The sequence below is a fragment of the Manis javanica genome, chromosome 8 (genome assembly GCF_040802235.1).
Source record: "Manis javanica isolate MJ-LG chromosome 8, MJ_LKY, whole genome shotgun sequence".
In the NCBI taxonomy this organism is placed as follows: Eukaryota; Metazoa; Chordata; class Mammalia; order Pholidota; family Manidae; genus Manis; species Manis javanica.
In genome coordinates, this window is record NC_133163.1 from 72,849,082 (window position 1) to 72,875,264 (window position 26,183).

At 41.2% G+C, this 26,183-nt stretch overlaps 1 long non-coding RNA gene across 1 annotated transcript in view; it reads right to left on the reverse strand.

Annotated features, from left to right (window-relative positions):
• Positions 1–302: 302 nt before the first annotated feature.
• Positions 303–26,183, reverse strand: part of LOC140843104 (uncharacterized) — a 50,566-nt gene continuing 24,685 nt past the window's right edge. Inside the window, exon 5 of the long non-coding RNA XR_012120585.1 lies at positions 303–1,329. This is a non-coding gene — a long non-coding RNA (uncharacterized lncRNA). The remainder of the gene's footprint in view (positions 1,330–26,183) is intronic.

Here is a 26,183-nt window from a genome sequence, read left to right on the forward strand (position 1 = left end):
TAAATAGCATCTACGGACGATACCTTCTCTCACTTCCTCTGTTTAGGCTCCTTGAATGCCTGGGGTTGCTCTCTACGCACAGGGCACCAGTGCCAGCTGGCACAGCCCTGCCCTTTACCTGAATCATGGACTGGGGCTTGCTTTTTGGTCTCTGTCTGGCCAGCTGATTTCTCCAAATGTTGGATTTTTGTCCTTGCTTTTCCTCCACCTTAAATTTAGAAAGATTATCTAGAAGGACACTACTCCTCTTCAATGACCCATCATCCTTTCCCTGTTGCTTAGAAACCCCATTCTTTTCCTCTGGATTTCAAAGCTTGCCAGGCACTAGACCAGAGTTGCCTCTCCCAAGCTTGGATTTGGGCTTGATCTTCTATTATGCACACTTTCCCCATCATAATTCAGTCTCCATTTGTATGTCTGTGTCCCCACTCCCCAATCTCATCTGTTTCCACTCTACCATAGTTTTCCTTTGTGAGAAGAATAAGTCTTTGTGAAATAGTCTGAGGGGTTCCAACGAGCCCATGCTGACTGCTTATCTAGCTCTAGCAAATGATGTTGAAGAGAAGAAGTAAGGAAGTTGCCCTAAGAGAAAAGTTATGTCTTTCACTCCTGTTTCTCCTTCTTATCAGTGAGCCTTTGTACACCTACTCATGGCATAACAAGCTCCCCTTTCTCCCCAGACTAGAACAACTGATCAATCTATAGGGCTAAATCTCTGACAGAGACACCTGGATAACATAGCACACAATATCCCATTCTGGAAGCAATGGGCAGGGTGGAAAACAAAAAACTGCCAGTAATACATCTTGATCTGAGATCAAGTTAAAACTTTAAAGAACTAAGCAAAACGTTCACTTTTTACAATGGCATCTGATCCTGCTTTTCTTTTTAAGTTATATCTAAGTGCTTTTGTGAAACATATGCCCATAAGGTTGCCAGAACATCAGAGACACAATATTAGGCATTCTGCTTGTATTAACAAATCTCCTAACAGGACTTGCTACTTGGTTTTATTACTAAGACCATTAGTACCTTCAAGTATTAAATAATTATAATAATAAAGACTGAAAATATTGTATGTATTCTGCAGAGTTGCTATCTGTACTAGTTAGTGTATTAGTTCAGCTGATTAAACAGAGAAGAAATCACAATGGCTGAAAACAAGATAGAAGATTAAAGTTCCATCTGATAGGTTCAGCAGGGAGAACTCTACTCCACAGGATCATCCAGGGATGCAGGCTCCTTCTAGCTTATTGCTCTGTCATTTCTTAGAGTGTTGTTCTTGTCCTCATGGTCCTCAGCTCACCCACTACTGACCCACGTGTAAGCCTATGGAAAAGGGCAAAGAAGACACAGAAGGCGAGCAGTTTTCTTTCAGTAATATGGTCTGGAGATGGAATACATCATTTCTGCACACATGCATGTATGGCCACACCTTACCCAAGGAAACAGAAATGTAATTTCCAGTTGAACAGTTATGTGTCCACTTGGACCTCAGGTGTTCTATCACTCAAACTCCACCATACCACATATACAAGTTTTAGCCAGCTTTTTCACTTAATATTTTAACAACCATTTCCTCATATCATCAATGAATTTTTCATAAACATCATCTTTAATGACTATATAATGGTTCTATATATGGAAGTATTTCCCTGCTGTCCAATATACAGGCTGTTTCTGATCTGAGGATTTTATAAATAGTACTGCAATTAACATTTGGTATATTAATCTTTATTTGCTTTTCTGGTAATTTCCTTAGGCTTTATTCCTACAAGTAGGATGGTTTTACCTAAAAGTTGTACTAATTAACCTTCTCAGCAGCAAACAAGAGGGTCAAATGTATGCCACTATCACTAGCAATAATTTGGTCTTTTCTTTAATCTTTGAAAATTTCATTGATTGAAATTAATATTGAATTATAATTTAAATTTCACTCCTTTATTATAAGTGGTTATTTCATTACTTGTGAATTTTAACAAGTACCAAATATCTATTAACTGCTTGTATTTCTTAAGAACTTTTCTATTCCGTGTATGGTCTCAGGTTATTTTTGAATCTGTAAAACAGGATATTAGTAATAGCACCTGCGTAATAGTGTGGTGAAGATCAAACTTCACTTTTTCTACCCCATTTGTTCTGGTTTCTTCTAGACAAGCCCTGTGACCTTGGGCCCGGTCTACGATGGAGCTGCAGTAAATTGGTCTGAGGAGCCCCATTCTGTCACACCAGCCTCCCAGCTTATTTTGTTCACAGTACTGACAATTATCAAAACCTGTATTTTTCAATGGTTTGCTTATCATCATCCCTGTCCCTCCTCACCAGCACCCTTCCCCTCTCTTCACTAGAGCCAGACCCTGTTCTCTCTTTTTCACTGGTGTTTCTCTGCCACCAAAACAGCATCTGGCACATAGTAGATACTCAAAAAATACTGAAAAATAAATGAACCTCCTCCTCTTACTGCTAGAATCTCCTACATTAAATACTTAGGCGCAGTCTGCAATTACCTCTTTTCCCAAAGACAAGTAGTGAAGCCCCTACACACAGCCTCCTGCATCCACACACAAACTCAACTCACACTCCCAGGCTCTCATCTCTGCCTCCATCTGTCACACTTACAATCCCAATTCCGTGTGCCACCCCCAGTTACGCCCTAACATTCCACTGCTCTGTATCACACATTTGGCACAGTTTCAAGTAACATCTCTAGTCTCTAATCAAAAATGAAGAGAGTAGAAAGAAAAGAGGAGGGGAGCCCCGGTCTGGCTGCCTAAAAAATACTGTCCTTTGCAGAAAGGGGGGACTTCCTGGTTGGAATCCCTAAGCTAGGAATAGGCTGTGATGCTAACAGAGAACTTTATCCAATCCTCTGCTAGAGGACGTGTACTTTTTTTGAGGCAGAGGGTGGAGCAAACAGAGTCCACAACTGTGCTTCTCAAGCCAACACCACTGATGTGGCTGTTTGTAGAAATCCTCCCAGAATCCAGTATAGGATCTTCCTATATCGTGCTTACCCAAACTGCTGCAAAAAATTTTTTAAAAAACAAGGCAGGGGGGCTTGTGCCTTTTCAAATGGATATTTGTAGAATGTTAGGAAAGCATAGATGAGGTTCCTTTAGTGCCTCTGCATTAAAGTAAAAATCTAGTTAATGTCTAATTTTAAATTCATTTTTTTAGCAAGAAGTAAGACACAGGAATTGTGCATGTGCAGAGACATTTTGTCCTATTTAACTTTTGCTGTCTCAGAATTATCATGAGGGATTTCAAATATATTTTACTATTTTTAAATTAATTCCACCTTAATACACATTATGATCTACAGTCATAAGAGTAACCATTTTTGAGACTAAGTAATTAAGTAATTCAATCTCAGAACTTATTTGACAAATTAAAAAGCAGGGAGAACATATAAATTGTTTTTGGTATTAGCTGAAATTCTTTAGTGAATATATGAACTATCTTTCAGAATTGCCCAGAGAAAGCCTACCCCTAGTTCTCCCAAATACTAAACATCTCCCAAACCTCTGTTTCTTTCTTAGTCTCTTTGTGAATTTATTAAACCACTTTAGTAAACCTGACTTCAAAATTATATCCTGACCACCCTCAACCCCAGATCTTTCCATCTTGAGACAAGGGGAAATGCCCTCTTTTCTCATTGTTCCATGAAAAATACTGCATCTTACTTCAGAGTCACCTAGCTACTTTCTTACTGGTAAGACAGCAAGCTGTTAGCCGGGTAACCAAATCTTGTGCGTCCTTTCCTGTTAGCCACACCCTACACGTCGGTTTGATGAGGCTGTCTGCCGTGGTCAGCATCCAGCATGCCTGGAACTCTAACCAGTTTAGTTGTTTCTTCAATCTACTAGATCTGCCCTAGGCTTAATATTTGGAGAACAGGAACATAACAGCCTAAGGATAATTAGGTGGGGAAAGACATTTACTAAGATAAACAAGACACTGCTGTGGCAAACTAACCAAAATATGCATGGTCAGAAATACGATGACAACCTGTCTCTCTCTAAGTCCTGTTGTCCTACTGTTTATTATCTGAGTGATTCTACCCAGTTCCATCTCAGCACTTCTTAATGTTCCTTACAAATTGATGACCTAATACCTCATGCAGGATATTCTTGGTTATCCTGGGAACCTAAGACATTTTTATTATCCTAGGCTTTCACGGATATTGATATCCACAATACAGAAAATGTTAGGAGCTTGCATGTTTGTAAAACCAGAACTTAACAACACCTATCTTGTTCTGGGTTGCATGAAAACAGTCAGAGATGAATTGGTCTCAGGTAAAACCTTCTTTATTACCACAAGAATGCTCTGCAGTATACAAACACAGATGCTCAAAAGGAATAAAATCAGTAGCATTGATATAGAGCACCTCTGGCATATGTAAAGATGAAAGAAAATGACATACAAATATATAAAATTCTAAAACAACTTCCCAGGTAGATGTTTAAAAGTTTCCAAGGTTCTCGTTTTGTAAACCCAATTTTTTGAAAGTTCATTGTACATCAACAAAAGTTTTAGTACATTAGTAAGACCCAGCCTGATAACTAATGGATGTGGAGGATTCAATCTAGACAGAATTGTCTTTATGTCACAGTATTTTAAAAGACATGAAATCTCTGATGTTCCCAGATTATTCTTCTGAAGAATAATCCAATTCAAAGAAATGGTTTTCAAAGAGACAGCTTTGAATGTGAGCAGATCATCATTTCTAAGAGGAAATTGAAAACTAGGTTGAAGCAGTGACAGCAAAGAGCAAACGTAGGTCCAGGAACCTGTAAGTGAGGTCAGGCTTTAAACATGGCAAGGGGCCTGCCCCCTTGGTGCCACCAAAGGAGAACAAGTAGACAGTGGTAAGCCAACTGCAGAAGCAGGTGAGCGTCCAAGTCATCCTGCAGGACTTCTAAAGCCATGCAGAGATCGATGCGACTGGGTCATCCAGGAGATATATGGAGGGGAGATTAAATAATTTTTCTCTTGAAGAAGGAGTTTTAGAAATTGCTAAGAAAGGAAGTGTACTGACATGAGTTTGATTCATGATCCTGCCCTAACTCTGAGTGAACCCTAGACGCACTGAGTGCAATAGGCTTTACAAGCATGTTGTCAAAGACCCTCTATCAGTGTTTCCCAAAGGCCAGCCTGCTAAACAGCTGCATCAAAATTGGCCTGGGAGGACATTTTTTAAATACAGATTCCCAGGCCAAGCAATTCAGGTTACTGATTCAGTTGGTCTAGAATGAGACCCAAGGATCTCTGCTTTTCCTAAGCTCCGCATTGGAAAAGCAACTTGGAAAGAGAGGGAAAGATCAGATAGAGCTCAGGACCTAGGAATCTGGCCTGCCTGCTACCTCAGCACAGGTACTAGGTGGGCAATAGGTGAATTTCCATGCAGGAAGTCATGCCTGGGTGTCCCAGTAGAGATCCAAGCTGACAGACAGGCCAGCAGAGGCTAGCAGTTTCATCCAAAAGTCTGGAAGAAGGAGCAGTCACAGCCACAGGTCAAGGTCAGAGAAAGATATTCAGTCCCCAAAAGTTATCAGGCCCTGAGAAGGCTATCCATGTAGGGACACAGGCATGGAAGGACCAAAGAGGGACATAGAGGTGGGAGAAGCTGAGGCTTGGGCATAAGAATAGGGCAGAAGCCCCATTTTAAAAACTAAGACAGAACCAAAGGGAGTTAGTGTTTATTGAACAGCTTCTCTATGGAAAGTATTTTCATAGTCTGATAACCTCCCCATGCATCATCCTCACACATGCTGTTAATCCCTACTTGATAGGTGAGGTGAATTTTAAAGGTGACCATAGACTGATTGTTCTTTCTCTGGACCACAACATCCTCATCTTTAAAATGGAATAATTCTTACTCTACAGAATTTAGAAAGCATAAAACACAGCAGTATGGTCTAAAAGGAATTCATAATTTCTAAAAGGAAATCCTAAACTGTTGTACTATACTGCAAGAACAATGTCTTCAAAAACTTAGCAGAACATTCTATATCTGGTTAACTTCCTTATCTGGCTTTAAGTGGCATACGATCACACATTCAGCAAACAGCAAAGCTGTGAAGTGGACTCTGGTTCATCCATGGCCAAAGCCCTTGCTTCCAGCCCATGTATGCTCTCTGCTGTTGACCAAGCTACCTGTCACTCAAGGCTAAACTGAAACCCCACTTGCTCCCTGAAGTCGAGGGCAGTTCCAGGCTTCACTGGATCAAAGGCAACACAGAAATATTTATTTAAGTACACATAGTCTCGAAACCAAATAGAGAATCAGTGAGAACACTTCATTATCCCTTGCAAAAGGTGCCTTCAGGGCAAACAGGAAAATGGGGAAGCTCACTGAATACTTAACTGTAGTATTCTCCCAGGAAGACATTCGCTGAGCCTCATTTTTTTAAACAGTTAGTCAGAAGCATGGAAATGAGTAGTGATAAATATTTTAGGAAAATCACTCTAAAAACTTTGGGTTTAATGCCACTTAAGTGGTGTTTAAAGGACAAACAAGTCAACGTCTGCCCAGTTCTCATCCCCAAATCTCTCCTGTCTTGGAGTGTCTGGGCTTCCTCACTCACACCTGCAGACCCCACCTCAGCCAGCAGAGAAGGGCACCCGCCTCATGCTACCTGACTGCGCAGTGTCACCACTTAACACTGCTCTGGCCTGACCTTATACTCAGTGTCAGAAACTAAGAGATAATGGATAGTTACATACATATATAGATATGTTTATATAATTATACACACATATGCATAGGTCTGTGTATCTATAATTTTATAGATCCATGTAGCCATCTATCTACATAAATATATCAGTATGCCAGTCACCTGGGAGGTGATCTGGCACAGTTTAACAAAATAAAGGGCCTACTAAGTGCCAGTCTCTGTGTTAGGCACTAGGAAAAAAATCAGAATAAGATGTGGTTCCTGTCCCCAAATAGTTCATAGTCAGTATTATGCACCCAGATTATCTCATTTCATCATTAAAGTAACTCTGTGACACCATTATTATTTTAAACAGAATGAATAAAGAGATGAGGGGTACCCAAAGAAATTAAAGAATTTCTCAAGACTATAGAGTCACTAGTAGATGTCTCTGTCCCCAAGACACAAGCATATCTAGCCTCGATGTGCTGCCTCCGAGCCTTTCCAGGATCTGGTCTCCCCCTTTAATCCTGTTTCTAGCAGTTGAGTCAACCTCTTGAGCCCCTTACCTGATTCCTGGCCCAATAATCATTCAAGTTACTTCTGAGCTCTATACTCTGGAGGGCTCGTATACCTAAGGGTTGAAATTCTTCCTCTACACTCCAGGTGGTGCTCTGTCCTCTGAGGTTGTGCTTGCCAGGTACGGCTGCGGGGCCTCAACAACTGTTCCCCCCTGTTCAAGGGCCACATGGTGCTGCCCCCTTGGACCGCTAGGATGGCTGTAATTCCAACAGTGACCTCCCTGAGGCTCCCAGAGGGCCCAGTTGCCTGTCCCCTGCTCCCTCTGGACACCACCCTCTGCCTAGCCGCCTGCCACCTAGGCCCCCTGGCTGTGTTCTTGGTCTGTAGCTCTCCCTGTGTCCCATCCCAAGGTGGTCAATAAACTCATCCTGGTCACACCCCAAGATACAACAGGAAGTGCCATACCATATTCAGTGTTCCTGCAGCACAGTTTGTAAGTACCAGCTGATACATAAAGTCAGGAAGGAAAGGGGCTCTGCCCCAGAGGAGAGAGGACTGGCAGGCTGGAGGGGGTCACCTGAATCAGTTGTGCTCTCTCTCTCATACGTTCCTCTTTGTCCCTTTCTCTCAGAATTATGATTTTCTAGAGCTAAAGGCCAGAGTGCAGTGTTCTCATCCAGAGACACACTGCAGGGGTCTGACTTGCTCTGAACCTAGTCAATACTTAAGCTTTAGGACTCCTCACTTGCACCGGCCTCTAGAAGTACCAGTGTCATGTGTTCTGAGTGGCGAAATGAAGCCAGCTCACAGAAGGGAGCATTCCACACGAGCACTTCTGGTAAACTGCCGAAGAGCTCTCTGAAGACAGGAACACAAATCTCCAGGGAGCTGTGTCATTAATTATTTTGCCATTCTAAATCAGTTTTTTTTTACTTGTACTTAAATTAGTCCTGATAATTTTATATTAGGAAAGCTCCCCAATGAATAAGCTATGGGTGCCACAAAGCCTAGATCTCCTCCTGGGAAGGAGAATACTGGTACAAGGAAGCAAGGAAATTCAAAAATTATGCTAAGATCAAAAAAGTCAGGAAGGGAACCTGAAGGGTCAGCCCATCAGAAGGAGCACAGGCAGTTAGGTTAAGTTGATGTAGAGAGTCTGGGATCTTACTAGTTACCAGGAAACAAACTGGGAAGGAATCAAAGAATTGCCTGGATAATTGTAGCTTGCTCTGAGGAGTCCCCAGTCAGAACAGAAGGCAATGGAACAGCTAATGAGTAGAACAGTCAGGGGAAGGCAGGGTATCAGGCACCCCACCAACAGAGCTCTGGAGTTGGTAGTCAGGCTGCGCCCGAGCAGAGGAAACCAGGACATGAGAACATGAGAGCCACTGCACAGACTGGGCAGACATGGGCACGTGAAGGAAAGCTGCAAACTGGTGGACACACAGGCACCACCGGCTCACCCTAAGACACTGCACCCCAGTGGTGGCATTGGGTGCCTCACACTTGTTTAGACTACAATGGAGGAGACTCCTCAGAGTGAAGGCTAAGTCAGCAGGATTGGGGAATGAGAAGGAAGCAAGCAGCAGAATCTCACCTGTAAGGAGGGGTGAGACTATTACCCATCTCCTAACATTGTTGGGATGACTCAGTCAATGATGTAGGTAGAATGTGTAGCCTGATGCCTTATTCAACCCTGGAGAACCACTCAAGCTCTCTTGAATACGATCCTACCTTGAATGTGATCAGAAGAAAAGTAGAAAGTCTCCTAGGATGGCAGTTGCAAACTAATTCAAGGATATAATGCAGTAAGGACAGAAGAGCTAATTTCACTTTACAAAAGAAATCACTGATATAATGCAAAAAAGCAGCTTATGTTTCCTTACTGAGTCAATGAATTTCTTGGTAAAGTTTTATCTGCTTAGGTGGTTAGTGATCAGTTTTCACTTCAAGTAATAGTAATATTTTTGTTTTCCATATAGTAGTGACTACCATTATTATATTTTATTTTCTAAATTGATAATTGTACTCTAATGTCACTCTATTATGTTTCCTTGTGATGTGGAAAGAATTAGAAATTTCTTTCCATTTCAACAGCTCATGAGGTATTTGTGTTCCTCCAATGGCCCTCCACCCTGGAATGCAGAGCGTCCACGGAGATGACCTGCTGATATCTGTTCCTGGATAATATCTCCAGTACCTGGTCCATCTCTCAGAGATTCCACCCTCAGGAGAACAAACGCTGAGACTTGTCCACCAAGGCCTTTGGAAGTGATCTTATCCTTATCTGAAAAGCCAGCTTCTAATCCTATCTGATCACAAAAGGTCAGGTCTTGGCCTTCCAACAGAGCTGCTTAAACCAAAGTGAGGAATACGGGGGAGTTTGTTCAGTCTCGATGTGGATCCTTTTGCCCTCCTCTGATGGTAAACCATTACTTCATGCTATTAAGGGAAAATTTCCACTAACTGCAGTAATGTTTAAATCACTCCCAGAAAATACTTTGAATGCACAGGTTTCCCTCAGGGAAGAATATTCATCGCCTCAGAGTTGGGGGAAAGGGGTCAGTCATAATTTCTCCCACCTATCCTAGCATACCCAGTTAAGGGAATTAATTTGGTTTTGCCTAATCTCTAAGACAAAGCAATCCTTGCCTGACCTTCCAAATTCCTCTTGGTCCAGAGATTATGTAACCAGAAGGCGTGGTAGTAAATTCTCAAGAGACAACAAAGGAGACAGTGGGGGTAAAGCCTGGAATCACTAATCACTGCCCAAATGTGCTGGCTCTGGAATCTTCCTGAACTGTGTCTATAAGCCACAACAAGATGCTTACATCTCCCCATTCATCGTCTCCATTTGCACTGATGATTTGCTTTTCTTTTGAAAAAACAGGAAACATCTATCCCAGCTCTTATTTATTTAAATGCCAGACAACTCTTAACACAGAGAAGAAACTGCAGGTGAAACACAGCTACCATTACTAGATATTATTTTCTAAAATAACTTAAAACAAAACACATCATTAAAAACAGTCAATATTAAAAGAAAATCATGAAGTAGACAATGAATCCAACACAAAAAAGGCAAAGCCTAATCATTGTTCTTTAGTACGTGTCTATTAGAACCTCACAAACGTACATGAAAGGAAAAGCTTCAGAAATAAGACAGTTGTACAGAATTCAGCTTAGTGCTTTGTATCAAGTATATGCCAAATAAAATTTTATTAAATTTTTTACCAGCTGTGATGACCAATACACATCTGCATGATCTTAGATGAAGTCGGTGCCACTTCAACACGATGCACTTAATTCAGTATTGTAAATGCCACTGCTGATTTGCCAAAATAATACTGTCAATTCCTCCTCATTTCTCTGGTTGACTAATCAGCCTCACATTCCATTTTATGTTGGACCTCAGAACACCTTACCAACATAATGAAAAGTGAAAATTGAAAGGGCACCTGCAGACGCAGTTCCAAATCTAACTCCATGACAGCGTGGGCACCGAGAAGAACTGCACTCATGCCTGTGCCCTCTAGGGGCCACGGTGTCAACAGACGTCCCTGCAACCAGGCCTTCACATTTGAAGGATCAAAGTACCACACAGTGATTCCTCCCTGCGGCTCTGCACTCTGCTGTGTAGAGAAAATCCTATCAGGGCATAACCTGATGGAGCACATTGATTCTTGCCTAATTGGTATGGATTACCTGCCAGGCCTGGCCTCCTTCTAGGTGCACGTAAGAGAGCAGACAACAAGCATTCTTCTCTCACCAGGCTGGTAGCTTAATCTATTACCTTACACAATGGCCAGGCCGCCTCTGATTAATACCATTCAGCCAATTTGGGAATCTGCCTTGAGAGGCAGGGAAAACTGTTGCTGTGCTTCACAAATGATTCTAACTCAGATTCCAGGAAAGGGCTGCCTTAGAAATAAATGGGTACAGATAAATTATCAATAGAGGAGAATATTTCTAAGGGCTTGTATAATAGGCAGACCTCCCTTTCTGCCTCTCCGAGATCTTTCAGTGGTTAGTTGGCTTTGAAACTGGCGTAGTTTTTTTCTTGAGCTTCTTAGACCTCCATCAGCAAGACTTGGACACTTTTACAAGGAGAACTGGGCCTGCATTTTTTGAGTGGTTTCAGCTGTAATTTTAGGCGACAAGGAACACACTCGACAATGTAGAGTGGGAGGGAGAGCACCTGACTGAGTCAGGAGACCCAGGTCCGGTCCGCCTCCATCAGCAACAGCACATAGTCGCCCTCAGGTCAATTCCTCCGTTTTCAAAATGGAATTGATAGACTACTCTCCGCCATATCCAAAGGGAGTACTGAGGGCAGATATAAGATAGCTCAAATATTTTGTGATTCTTTGGAAGGGAAACAAACGCAGAATGTTAAGATAGCCTTGGGGAATAGGCTGTTAGCACACAGAGGCAGAGAAGGGAGGCATTTAGGCAAATAACTGCAAAAACCACTCCCACCTCCCACAAAGAAGGGAAACAATACACACTCACCACTTCTTACCTCACTGATTCGAGTATTTCAGATACAAGGGAGTTTGGCACTACCAGAAGTACCCAGACAGTGCTCTCAAAAATCTCCATTTCACATGTGTAGTGATAAGCTTCACAAGGGCAATATTCTCCTCTTCAAGGAATGAGTACGAGACCAATAACTGCTCCTTTCTCTTTGAATTTAATTTCTGAGGAAGACAAATGATTATGCTATGTTCACCCAAACAGAACCTTAAGACTTCTGAAGACCATGAGACCAACTGGCATTGACCTAAGGGGTTAAGATTCAGTGTCTTCCAGAAAGTGTCTCTTCAAGGCATCTCTCCAGGTGACAGACAGACCCAGGGATCTGTGGGTGACTCTTACAAAGCAGTACAATTTAGTCCTTTGTGTGCTGCCAGGAGATACACATCAAGATCACAATCAATTGCAGTGCCTTAGGCTCAGTCAAGTTTGGGGGGATTCTACTGTGGTCATTAGTCTAATTTCTGGAAACAGTTTGAGAAAATTCTTTCCAAACCAACAGGCAGGATGAGAGAATGATATGCCAACTTTGACATTTAATTTAAATATTATTTAGAGGGGAAAAAAGGAAATAATTCATGCTTTGTTCTGCTATTTGATTCCGGAAATTAATCTACATTCCATTTTTCAAAGATATTTGATACCTATCTCTGGGAGCCTGTACTTTGCAATTTATAAGACTGATTTGCCCTCAATTGTTTTTATAACTCAAGTATGTCATTTAGCTTGACAGCTTTCTTATCTTCATAGTGAGTCATTTTAATGATGCATAATAGTTATTGGGAATTTTAATCCAAACTCTTTTATTTGCCTTTATAGTATCCTTGGGTAGAAGATAGCCAACAGTCTATATTTGTGACTAGAAGATGTTTCGTGTAACCTCCTGAACATAACCTCGTTTCCCAGGGGAAAAAAAGCTACCTCTAGAAGCACCTTCTATCAGACATAGCTTATGTTCAGGAGAAACTGACTGAACAAATGTGATAATGCGAACTTCACACCTACTTACACTACCACGTCATAAAACTTAGGCTCTGAGTGTCAGCTTTCCTTGGATCCTATAAGCTGTCAAAATCACCAAGTCTCACAAATTTGGGGATCTGCACTTTGTTATGCCTCCCTGCAGGAGTCTTACCCCAAATTTGTGTGGAGGTCGTAGTCTCCCTCTTTGGCCTCAGTGCTTTCCCCTTTTACCCAAGCAGTGGCTTTGCCCCTAAGATATAAGCCTCCTTTCAGCTGCCATCACCAGCCTCCCAGGTAATCAAGCCTGTAACCCACCGCTCCCACCCTCAGGAAAGTCAAACACCTGCTGGGTTCGGAACCCTGATACAAAGCAGGAACAACCTAGTATTACACAGGAAACCCCAGCAGCAGAAGGGAAGGGGGAAAAGGTCCCCTGGCCTACACTGCCCTAATCTGACTCAGCAAGGTTTTCTTAAAGAGCAACTTGAAGCACACTAAGAGCCCAGCAGTATATTTACGCCTAGAATTCCAAGTCAACAGGCACTACTTCGTTTTAGAGAGTCAGGGAAACACATGATGTAGGAAGATACCTCAGAATCAAGGGTGTTGTTCAAATTAAATTTTCCTGCCTGCAGAAAGTAAGTTAAAGCAATATGGCTGTATATCAGGTTGCAAGTTTTAATTATTTGTGGAAAAATAGCTACTTAGACCTATACAAGCCTCATATCAATTATGTATGTATATGTATATCTTGACCCCTTACAATAGAACATCAGGCTTAACACAGGTGTTAGCACACTGAAGCTCAAATGCTAACCTGTAGGCCCATTAAATCAGTATTGATATTTGAAAGATATGAGTAAAAACAGGGTAAAAATACAATGTGTGCGTGCATGTATTGTGTGTGTATCATTGTAAGGTTACTATGGCCCTTAGCCCCAAAGACCTGTTATTATTATCCTTGCTAGATTTTTGGTAAAATCATCTCCCTTTTTTAAAAAATGATGGCCATATTGGGAAGCTGTTTTGCTTTTTTTGTTGTTGCTTGGGTTGTTTTGTTTTGTTTGTTTGGCAGAATGAAACGTTGAAAACCTGATCTGTGTCTCCAAATTTGAGGAATGACACGGGTATCTAACTGATCCTTGAAGTCTTTACACCCAGGATATAAGACAAAGACAACATACACCAACTCTATTTGATGTTGGGACGCTCCTTAATAACCTCCACCACTAGTCCTGGTTCAGCTCCTGAACCCACATGGGCTCAGTTGTCCTTCCTTGCACATGAAAGTCCACGTTATAGTTGAAGACAGTTCCTTTGTTCCACCTAAGATGATTTTATTTAGAATAAGAAATATTTTACAGTCTTCAGCTGTCCTTTTGGGCCAGACCTCTAAAAAGAACCTGTGAGGAGGAAGAAAAAACTTGAAAGAAAAAATACATTTCTATTATTATTATCGTTATTATTATTATCCTTTAAGGAAAGAAATCATACCTTTTCTATGTTTTCTGCATCCAAAAAGGTAAGAGGCTCACCCAGCATCAAACAGCTGTGGCATTCATTACTTAGCCAATCAAAACATCTCACCTTTGATAAATGTATGCATTAACAAAGGACAGAGACAGTGGCAGATGTATATAAATTGATTCAACACACATTTTCACTGTGTAAACTACACCGTGCATTACTATAGCAGCAACATTACAGAGAACATGGTAGAGTCCCTGCTTTTGAATTGCTCACAGTCATGACAAGTTACGTAAATAAAATAGCAAATGTATGAAAAAGTCAAATGAGCAAATAGGAACAAAACAACTAATTTCACTGGAGAGAGCTGGAAAGGCACAGGAGAGGATGTGCCATTTTGGCAAGGCCTTGAAGGATGAGTAGGAGCTTGCCAAGGACCATGAACCAAGATATTTACTACAGAAGGAAGAACATGTTTGGAGGGGAAATATAATGAGTTCAAGTTCCAGAGCTGAACTTCAGGTAACTTCGAGACATCCAAGAGAGATAGTCAGGAGACAATTACACCATGGAAAAGAAAATTGATAAAACAGATTTATGAGGTACATGCACAAAGAAAGTAGAGCTGGAAAAAAAAAATTTCACTCTTTTACCAGGTTTGAAAATGCTTTGTATAAAAGCATAGGATGAGTAACCTTTTAGCTCTTTGATCCAAGAGGTGTTTTTTTCTGAATCACAGTGCAGATAACCAGGAAATAAGAAATAATAGGAAGAATATCCTCCAAATGGGCAAGTTTCTCAATAGTGAGAATAAAGCTTTTCAACACAACACTTTCTATCTTTAACTCACAAATACAAGGTTAATCTACAGCCAAAAGATTCTCAGTATTTAAAAACAAGTTACCTTAGTTTGACATTACTAGAAATACAGATGTAAAGACACAGTCTTAACTTTGAAACTCCTTGAGATTGCCTGCTTAATATTATTTTTACTTAATTGTAATTAGTGACTTTTTGATATGATAAGCACTCTGTGATTCTTGTCATGCTACCAAAGGTAGTTTAGTTTGGGTACCGGCAGAGTTGAAGCATGTCTCAGAGATACCAAGATAGGGATTTGCTTTCTGTAACTCTGTCTGTAAAGGTGTACAGCTGGAAGTCTGAGAAGCCTGCCAAGGATTGCTGTTTGCTGTGTGCCAAGCAGTGTCACTCAGACAACTGTCCTATTCAAGTGAAGGGTGCATATATCACCAGGGTTACTCTTTGTGAGAGCAGCTGCATCAACAGGCTGCCCTTGCATGAGACAATTCCAGCATGAGCTCCTCAACCATGTGTTCACTGAGCCTACCTACCTCCTCCATGTTCTGCCAGCACCCACAAACTCCCTCCTGATGTGTCCTGGAATGTGGGTTTGGATCTCATCGTGTTAACTTCCAGCTCTGCTTAAACACTATACCATGCACATAGTAGTAGCTCAGTAATTATTTCTTATTTGATAGATGCAGCCAAAAGCAGCAATTGCAAATTCAAAAAAATAAATTGCAATGAACAACACCTGGCAACACTGCTCAGACACTCAGGACATGTATTTGGAGGTCTTTAACAGGCACTGATCCAGAGGATTCCCAGGTATTGTTTACTCCTTTCTTTCTCCTTGTCTCTTCAAAGTTTCAACTTGGAATTTTGAACATAACCTGGATAATCAATTTGGTTTATTTTAACCTCTCATACTACATACAGACTTACTGAACAGAATGCTTTCTCTCTGTTCTGAGGCTTCTATTTTGAGTTCTCTCTTGGCACCATTTTAGCATGCACTTAAAACAGGGATTTTTTTTAGCTTGGATGCAATGCAGAACAACTTTCTGTTATGCATGACTGAGAGGCAGGAAAAATATTCCAGAGAAAGAAAGCTATCTCTAAGTGGTTAGAAGCATAATTTGGCATAGGACTGATAGAGAATTTAATTTTAGCAGCATTAGTACGTGGAACAAAATATTAAAAATCTCTCATTTTACTTTGTGGTAAATTTTTAATCATACACAACAGCTGCGATTAATACATATTTTGGTTGCATCTAAAGAATTCTCATCTACGTGACTGTATTATTCTGTGAATATAAGTTGAATGACAGCATTTTTATGTGTTGTTGTTTATTATCTAACTCTCAGTCATAGATAGAGCCCAGGAAAGTCTTTTGTAAATACACTCTAAAATGACCCCATAATATTATGCACAAAAGTTGCTATAATTCTTCCTGGTGGTAGGTTGTTTTAAGAGCCTCCATTAATAATGGAGAGATTGAAAATAAAAAAACAAGACTTAGCTACAATCCATTCAAGGATATTGTTCTCTTGGGTTATAGTTGGTCCACCATTCTCCAGTTTAATCTGTCTCTCAGCAAAAATGCCAAGGTGGTTTCAGAGAACATTACACTCAAAAATATTGCTTTTTTTGGCAGGAAGCATTGTCTGGAACGAAAAATTATCTTGTCCCAGAAGCCTGCAGAAATTGTCCAGTGAAAAATACTGGAGTAAATCCAAGGTGTCAACCCCAAACAATAAAAGTAAAGACACTTTACAAAGGCTTTCAAAACAAGTTTGAAGTCCCCTCTTGAAATTTTTTGAGTCCTGCATAGACCTTACTCCTTAAGGCTTGGTGGGGCCAGGGAATCTCTCTTGTAATGAGCTCTTCAAAGGAAAATTTGAGCAATCCTTTGTAGTATTGTAGGGTAACTCACTTTAAAGCTAACCATGAAAGTAGAGCCATAAGTCAAAGAAATCAGGGGATAATTTTCCAGCCAGCTAATCATGGATTTAATGCATCCCTCGTTCTCTTCTTCCCTGACTTCCTTGTCCCTCTGAATGCAGCTGAAAATCTGTGCCCCATGGGCCTCTGGTCCCAGAATGTCTCATTCTTTTCCTTCCTCTCTAGCCATGTTCTCTTCCCTCATCTCTGTGTTACCTGTTGTCCCCCTCTGAGTATTCGTTCACACCAAGGGCTTCTCTTGTGTAAGGTTATGGGATTCTATCTCTTTAATTTTATGATTTTCCACATCAAATCTAATGCCACAAACATACCATCATCTTCTTTCCGAAACCTGGAGTCTCTCCTGATGGTCATAGCTCTGACAAAGGCACATGTAACCTTTTAATCACTTGGTCAACAACCCAGTCACTGATTGTGCCCCATATCCAGGTAGACACCACCCCCTCTAGATTATTCCACTGTAATATCACCTAGCAATGTTTACTTATGGGTGATGGGATTTTACAATAAATATGTATGAATCATTTAAACACACACACTGCACCTCTAATATACAGATAGACAATATATTTCCCTGAATATCTGGATCTTGTATCAGTCTCTTTCCTATGCCGGTGCTAAGTTTTGTATTCATCTTCACTTCAGTCCTCAGTCCATCTCAGCTACCCTCAATCTCCCACTTCTGTCCTGTCCATTAGAAGTGGATAACCTCACTTCTGACTTGGCTAAAAAGCCAGATGGCTTTCAACATGTGTCCTCCCCACTTCTGTTCTTAAAAATCTCAAAATTTCCCCAAGTCCCCAAATATTCCTCCCCCATGTTTTTCAATTGGCCTTGATTCTTTGTCTTTATATCTGTTCTTGGATCTTGGCCCATCCATGGATTATCTCCTTTGTCTCTGGCATCTTCTGCTTCTTTCCAAAAACAACTTCCTTCTTTAGCCCTACTAATCTGTCAAGCTACCAAGCCAGGTCCCCCTGTCCCTCACACCATTCTTCTAAGGAAGGTCTGCCTTCCCAACTTCCCACTGATTCCTCAAACAGAGTACTGTTTTCAGTCTCTAGCACTCTGCTGAGATTGTTGTCTGGAGGATCATCACTGAAGTCCTAAAAACAGAACCCAAAGCCTCATTGCAGTTCTTAGCGCCCCTGCCACTCAGATACACTTGCCACTACTAACGACCCCTGGCTCTCAAAATTCTCTCCTCCCTTAGCCCTGTGACTCTCCAGTCCTCTGAGTTCCTTCCTATTTTCTTGACACTTAACAGATTTCCCTTTTTGGAATGTCTTCCTCTTTCCATCCCTTATATATAGAATTCCCCCAGAGTCCCATTATTAACCCTTCCCTTCTCTTATGATATATTCTTTTTTAGATCAATCCATTGACTCACATGTGACTGGCTGATATGAATCTCTTACTTGTCTCAAAAAGCAGACTAGATGTCTAACCACTTCCCAGAGAACTCCATTGGGTCTTTTGCAGGCACCTCTACTCAGCATGTCCAAAATGTAGCACACCATCTTCCCTATAAACTTCCTTTCTTTGTTCAAATTTCCTCCTTTATCATATTAAATTTCCTGCTTTATCCATATTTTTCAAAATGTAGTTTTTTTTATTCTATTTACTCAACCATTTCTTCCTAGATATTTTAAGTGATCCGCATTACCAAAATATCTTTTTCTTTTCAGCAGTCCAAATGCTGTGAGACTTCTCAGATCTCAGTGGCAAGTCCGTACCTCACCATGGCCTGACCACTTCTCTCCTCTGACTCCTGCATCATTTACAGTCCATTCCTTGGATTGAACATTTAACAATTACCAGTGACTTGTTTACCTTTGCATAATATTTTTATTCAAACTTTTATGTATCTATATTTCATTTACTTAAGTATATTGTAATTTCTTTCAAAAGCACTGCTCATTTATTACATTTCCTCAATCCATCTTCCTCATTCAGTATTCAAAACATGTTGGTGGGGGCATGTCCTATATGGCAAACATGATGTATATGACATATTTCTGGCCAATGAGGGATTTACCATCTAATGGAAGAGTCAGACATAAAAATAAATAAGCACAGCAGCATGATGAGTGTTGTGTGCAGCGCAGTGTACTCTAAGCACACAAGGAGAAAAGCCTGAAGGGATTAAAAACCATCCCAGATGCTACATGGGTTTATTGCTAGAGAAAGAATAATAGGAAGGTGAACAATGATGAAAGGTCATTCCAGGCAGAGCAAAAGTAAATAGTTAAGAAAAAAATATTATTTATGTGTAGGTCACAATTATTTCGGCATGGTAGGCTAGGGTAGTGACAGGGATTTGGAAACACAAGAATGACAGAAGACTTTAAACATCTAGCTAAGGGTTTCCACTCAATCCTAGGAACAATGGGGAGCTGTGGAAAGATTTTTAAATACAACCTTGTAATTAAGTTACACACACAGAAAGGTGCACAACTCACATGCTTATAGCTCAGTGAATTCTTACAAAGCAAACACAATACCTAGATTGAGAAAGAAAACACTACCAGAACCCATGGCATGATTTTAATCAATGGAAATATATTATCAGATTTGCATTTTGAAAGATCTTCCAGTGCATTGGAGGAAAAAAAACTCTTTGGGAAGGAGATCATTTAAATTGTAAAGAAAAAAAGTCATAAAGATCTTAAAACAGTGGCATTGTGAATGGAGAGAAATGGACATGTTTAAGAAATATTTAAGAGGCAGAATCAATAAGCTAAAAACATCTTTTAATAGACAATTATGCCCATATGGACCAATAATGTCCATATGGAGCTTATTCTCTGGTTCTTTAGCAAAGACCCTATTCAATCAGGGTTTTCCAGAGAGACAGAAACTATAGCATGTGTATACCTACATACATATATAAATAAGTATGTAGAGCTATAGAGATATACATACAAATATGCCAAAGTCTCATTATTGTGGTAATGGCAGCTTCAAGCTTAGTATACACACACACATATACCTATGTATATATAAGCATAGAGAGAGAGAGAGGCAGAGACAGAGCGAGATTTATTATAAGGAATTGGCTTGCACAATAGTGTTATTATGGAGGCTGAAAAGTCTCAAGATCTGCAGTCAGCAGTCCAGATACCCAGGAGAACTGATGGTGTGAGTTCTAGTCCAAGCTGGAAGACCTGCGAACCAGAGGTCGAAGTCCAAGTCTGTGAGCAGGCAGGCTAGAGCCTCAGAAGAGCTGATGTTCCAGCTTGAGTCCAAAGGCAGGAACAGACTGATGACCAGCTAAAGGTAGTCATAAAGAAGTTGCTGCCTCTCCACAGAGGGAGGGGGCTTTTTGTTCTAGTCCTGCCTTCCATGTATTGCATGAGGCCTGCCCACATTAGAGAGCAAACTGCTCTACTCCGTCTACCAATTCATATTAATCTCATCCAGAAACACACTCTCAAAATGCTTAGAAGAATGTTTGACCAAATGTCTGGGCTTCCCACAGTCCTTGAAAGTTGACACACAAAATCAACTATCACAGACCCCTCTCTGCCAGATGTTCCTTGAATGAGCACTATGGGCTCTGTGGCTTTTTGTTCTGCCTGTCTTACTGTTGCTGTTTGACATTTTCTTTAGATGGTATGGCAGCCTTTTTCTCTCTTTAAAGTAACTTGAAATAACTCTATTCTTGTCCATTTTGCATAGATTTTTTTTTTTTAGTTTAACTATTTCTCCATCAATTCCCATGAATAGAGGAAGCGTATTATCCATCCATCCACACTCCCATACTACGTCTATCTGGTGTATTTGCCAAATAATGTAAGTATTATTATAAGACAGAGAAAGGATGCATAGAAAACATGAGTGAAAACAAAAGTACCCTCCCTTAGCCATAAAGCAGTTTTCAAAAGTGTGTATTTCTATAAATCTGAATAGGTAAAAATATATTTATTCTACAGCTTCTATTTTATTTTTTGCTGAAAGTACATGTATTGTCCAGGGCCTTTGCATATGAAGTTTTCTTTTACTTGAACATTCTTTTTTTTTTTTCCAGCCTTCTGAGATATAATTAACAGATAACATTGTATAAGTTTAAGATGTACAGTGTAATGATTTTATATATGTATATACCATGATATTATTCCTATTTTAATTGTCTGTTTAGCTTGTCTTTAAGTACTGAATTTTTTGAAAGCCAGCTAAACAGTTTCTGACCTTGGTTGCTCTCTCTTTTTTTAATTTTCTCTAATTTCAGAAGACTTATTCCTTAGTAAATTTTTAACTTTTTATGGTGCCAGGAAAAAGCTCTGGAATGAAACACACTCAGTGATGGCTGGTTCTGGAGCACTGCTCTCCTTACTGGTCTGCTTTTCTGACCACGTTACTTCAACTGTCTCCCCCTGGTACTACCTTTCCCAATCCCTAAATATTCATGCCATGTAAGGATCTCTCTTTGGCTCTTAGCCCTTCTGACTCCCTGACTCTCCATGAATAACTAGTCTACTCCCATGGCGTCAATCATGTGTTAGTCTGAGAAGTAGAAGCCAAGACAGGCACCAGGAGAGGCTCTGAGAGCCATCAGACTCCAATGCCATTCTGACCTTAAGTGAAGGACACTCAGTGAAGGACAGAGGGCAGGAGAACTGGGTGGGAATATCCTAGATAGCTTTGCAATACTAAGGAGTGTCTGGCAAAGTCACCAGAGTGTCCTAAAACCAAAGTCATTTATCAGAGGTCTCCCTTCTGCTCCCAGTCATTGTCTGGGAGCAGCCCTTTGGAAGATTGACCTCAGTACAAATATAGGAAGGATTTCAAAATGTAGCAGCTGGTAACACTGGTCAATTACACTCTCTACGGTCAATGATTTGAGAAAAGCATTACACAGCTGCCACAAACCACCACCTTGCAAAACCTAACTCCTAATCTCCAGCCCTAGCTTCCCGGCCAAGCATTAGAGCCATAATGTTGATTGCCACCAATTATTTTCAACAGATGCCCCACATGAATCTCATTAATGTTATAATATATCAGTATTAAGCTGTTATATGCCAGACACTGTACTCTTCTGAAGAAGCTTATAGACTGGACAGGGAGATAAACTTGTAATAAATAAGTACAAGTCATTTATCTTTCAACAAATATTGACTATGTGCCTTTTATATACCTGGCACTGGGACAAGGGCTGAAGATTCAACAGTAAATATAAACCATGATATGTGCCCTAAGGAACTCACAGTCCAGCTGATAGGTCAAATGAACAACCACATATGTCTTGCCAATGGGTTTCAGCCCTGGGCAAGTTCACTATGGATTCAGTGTGACCAAAGAAATTGACATCAAAACGTTCTTTGGGGTGAAAGGATTTATTACCTGGCTTGTTCTCCCAGCAGTAGGTTGAGCACTAGCGTCTCTGCCTCTACTCTCCTGCAGCCTTGCAGGCGTGCCACTACGTCATGCCCAGAACACTGGGTGGAGCTCTTTATATAGAGTCAACAGCCATGTATTGCCCACAGGTGTGCAGTGAGCTAGTCAACCAAGGCCAGGTGAGAATCCTGGCCACAGGAACTCTCATTTTATCCACACTCCACCCCTCCAGGATTCTCCCCTCTCACTATGTGCCCTTAGTCCTCTGCAATGGTCCCTGTGCAAGGAAGCTCCAACATTGTTCTGCAGCCTCTCCAGAAAAAAGTCTTGCAGACACACAGGCCGGACTCATGGCTCTGTCTCTGACCTCTGCCTCTTTGGTCTTAATGGCCAGAACTGCTGCTCTGGTTTCAGTTGTTGCCATAGCTCCAGTAAGATCCTATTTGACTTCCTGTCTAATTTTTCTTCCATCTACTCCTGCCCATATCAGACCAACCCACATCTGGGTCCTCTTAACCTTCACGGGGCCCCTCAAATTCCTCCTGTGAGTAACAGGTCTTATTTCTTTCCAGGTTCTCATTGCTTCAGCCTCTCCTAAGTCTGCTACTGTACATGTCACCTTGCATTTTGTAATCACTGCCTTAAGGCAGGCTGCACGGTCAGGGAAGACAGCTTTCCCATCTCTGATCCCGACAGAACAATGCCATCCACTCCTAGTCCCACAGCCACCAGCTCAGCCTGAGTATAGGGGCGGACCATAGAGTGCTCCACGACCTGGGGAGGGAGCTGCTCCTCTCCTTGGGGAACTTTCAGCTGCTGGGTCTTTATTTTCTTTACAACCACGGGGCGTGCTTTCAATACAGGAGGGGCCAGTGCCTCCGGCACCACCCCTTCATTCTTCTCCAGCTCCTCCATTTCTGGGGCTGATGGCACCTTTCTCTCCCCTCCCCCGAGTGCCTCCTCTGCTACTGTGCCTCACAACAATGCCAGCTCAGTCTTCAGTAGCTCTCTTACTTTCAGCTCAATGCTTCGTAGCTGACGTTCTCTTGCCACCTCCACCTGTTCTTCCCTCAGGAGTTCATCTTTTTCCTTGATGGCCTCTTCCTCCTTCAGAACACCTGGCAGCACTGCCATCTTGTTCTGTAAGGAATCTTTTACCTCTCCAATGGCACCTTGCTGTCGGCATTCTTGTGCTGCCTTCTCTCACATCAATGCCATTTCCTTCTTCAGGGAATCCACAGAAGTTTGCAGCTCATGTTCTTGTGCCCCCATTTCTTGGGTCTCTTCTGTAGACCTTTTCAATACTGTGAGAAGCAGCCAACCCACAGTCCCCACTGCTTCACAGGCACTGTTTCTCAAAAGACCTACTTACTATACCAAGAGCCATACCTACAGCCTTAGCTGTCACCTCCACTTGGCTCCAGTCCTGGGGTGGGGCCCAGTCCTCTAGGAGGCAAGCCCCCTCAGACCATATACTCATTGGAGATGATCCACTGTCTCCCCATTCACAGGGGCAGCCTGCTGAAGTAACCCTCCCATAAGGGCAACCTGTCTATTTCATTGGTCAACAATTAATCCTGCCAACTATGCCAATTGTCTTGCCAAAGAAATTGACATCAAAACATTCTTTGGGGTGAAAGGGTTTATTACCCGGCTTGTTCTCCCAGCAGTAGGTTCAGCACTAGCATCTCTGCCTCTGCTCTCCTGCAGCCTTGCAGGCATGCCACCATGTTGTGCCCAGACCACTGGGTGGAGCTCTTTATATAGAGTCAACAGCCATGTACTGCCCAAAGGTATGCAGTGAACTAGTCAACCAGGGCCAGGTGAGAATCCTGGCCACAGGAATTCTCATTGTGTCCACAACATACTTATCTTACAATACAGTATGTGAAATAGAAAAGGCATAATCTACATCTCAAAGCATAGCCAGGAGGTGCCCATATAAATGACAAGAAGAAAAGGGTTTTCTAGGCTTTCAGAACACCATAAGCAAAGATGCATTACCAAGTAACAATATGGGGTGTAAGGAACCATATAGTCTTATTGTTGTGATTGGCTGTTTCAATGAGTCAAGTGAGAAATAATACATCCCTGAGTTGAATGTTTGTCAAATGAATGCAAAGTTATATATGGAGAAAAGAAGCATGGGAAAAATACTTCAGAGATACAATTGTGAGGATTGGGTGACAGACTGGATTGAGGATGGCAGTTAAGAAGAATCTTCTCAGTCTCAACATTTCCAACACCAGTCTCACCTCCTGTATTTCTTGTCTCCCTGATACCACTACAAACAAAGGGGCTCTAACTGGAAACTTGAGTAAGGTCCTAACACAGAGCCTGGTAGGCATGTGGTAAATGCATACTGAGTAAACTGATTCGTATCTATGTCCAAAACATGAACTGGCATCATTGCTCACATCATCAGCATTCTTAGCTGCAACCACAAAATCCATTCTGGCTAGTTTAAGCAGGGAAAGGATTTATTAAAGGGTATTAGGTAGCTAATCAAAAATTGGGTGAACTAGAGAAAGTGTGGAGGCTAAATTTTCAGGAAGAATATTCCAGAACAAAGCACAGAACTGCTTTGAGGGGGAAACGGCTGCCGCCACCCCCAGTGCTAAGTGTTAAGCCTCAAAACTTGAGTGAAACGGCTGCCGGAGTCAGAACATGGGCCACTTCTGTGTCAGGCATTTGGCCTTGCCAACCCCACTGCCACTGTGAAAACCGGGGACTACCACAGCAGAAACAACCGAAGTCACACACGGATCCTGTGTCCTTCAGTTGCTCACCTCTGGTATCAGGGCTCGCATGGGTATGTCTTACTGGAGGAGTCTGGGTCACTTGCTAGGGAGACTGAGGAATTTGAGTTTTATCTTCAAAGTCAGAATTTCTATATTGGAAAAAGGGGCTCTTAACATGGGAAATTCCCAATACAGAAAGTATTCAAGCTATGATGGGCAGTCATACACGTGATGTGCATAACCTTCACTAATCTTGTGTTTTTATTTAAGAATCGATTTAGATACTTATTTAGACAAGACACCAAGCAGACTGCCCAAGGCTAAAAAGAAACAATCCATGTCTTGAAGCACGCATTCAGAAGCTAAGACTCCTCTAAACAGTATGAGGGCCTCTCCTGCTGTAAACAAAGGTAGCGTCACAAGTTTTATTGTTACCAAATATACAACATTGTTTTAAATAGTTAGGCAGAACTATGTTCTACAAAATACATTCTCCTTTTCCAGGTTTACCAGCCTGAAATTTGGCTGCCAATTTCTTCCATTTAGTGGGTTTCATTATTTATCTTGGATTAAATAATAGTCTGTTTTCTTCTTCATTCTTCTAACTGAACAGTGCTGGGTCTCATTCTGTCAGCTATGACTGCTAGTTATTGAATAGAATTTGTCCAAATGTTTTATAGTCTAAATCAGTCCTTCCACTAGAACTTTCTGTGATGACAGACATGTTCTACATCTGTATTGTCTGATCAGAAGCCACTAGCCACAGAAGACTATGGAGACCTTGCCATGCGGCTAGTGGCATTATGGGACTGGACTTTTCATTTTATTTAATCTTATTCTAAACTGAAATTTAAACAGCCATATATGGCTAGTAGCTAGTGAATTGGATAGTTATAAACCTAAAATATTCCAAAAAAAGTCCTTAAATACTCAAAAATTACCCTAGGCTCTTCAATCCCCAACATTCTTTCCTTTACCTCTCTTTATGTAAAATATGACTATCCCTACTATCTGGGATTCGATAATTTTCCTTTTCATTAAATTCCATTGACAGTCTTGACACAGACTTATACAACTGTTTCCTTTACTGGAATCAGTCAGAACTAGATACAATCCAAATACATAAAATCAGGATGATCTAGATACTTGGGGAAAGGCCTCCTTGATTAACCTCAGTTTCAACCAG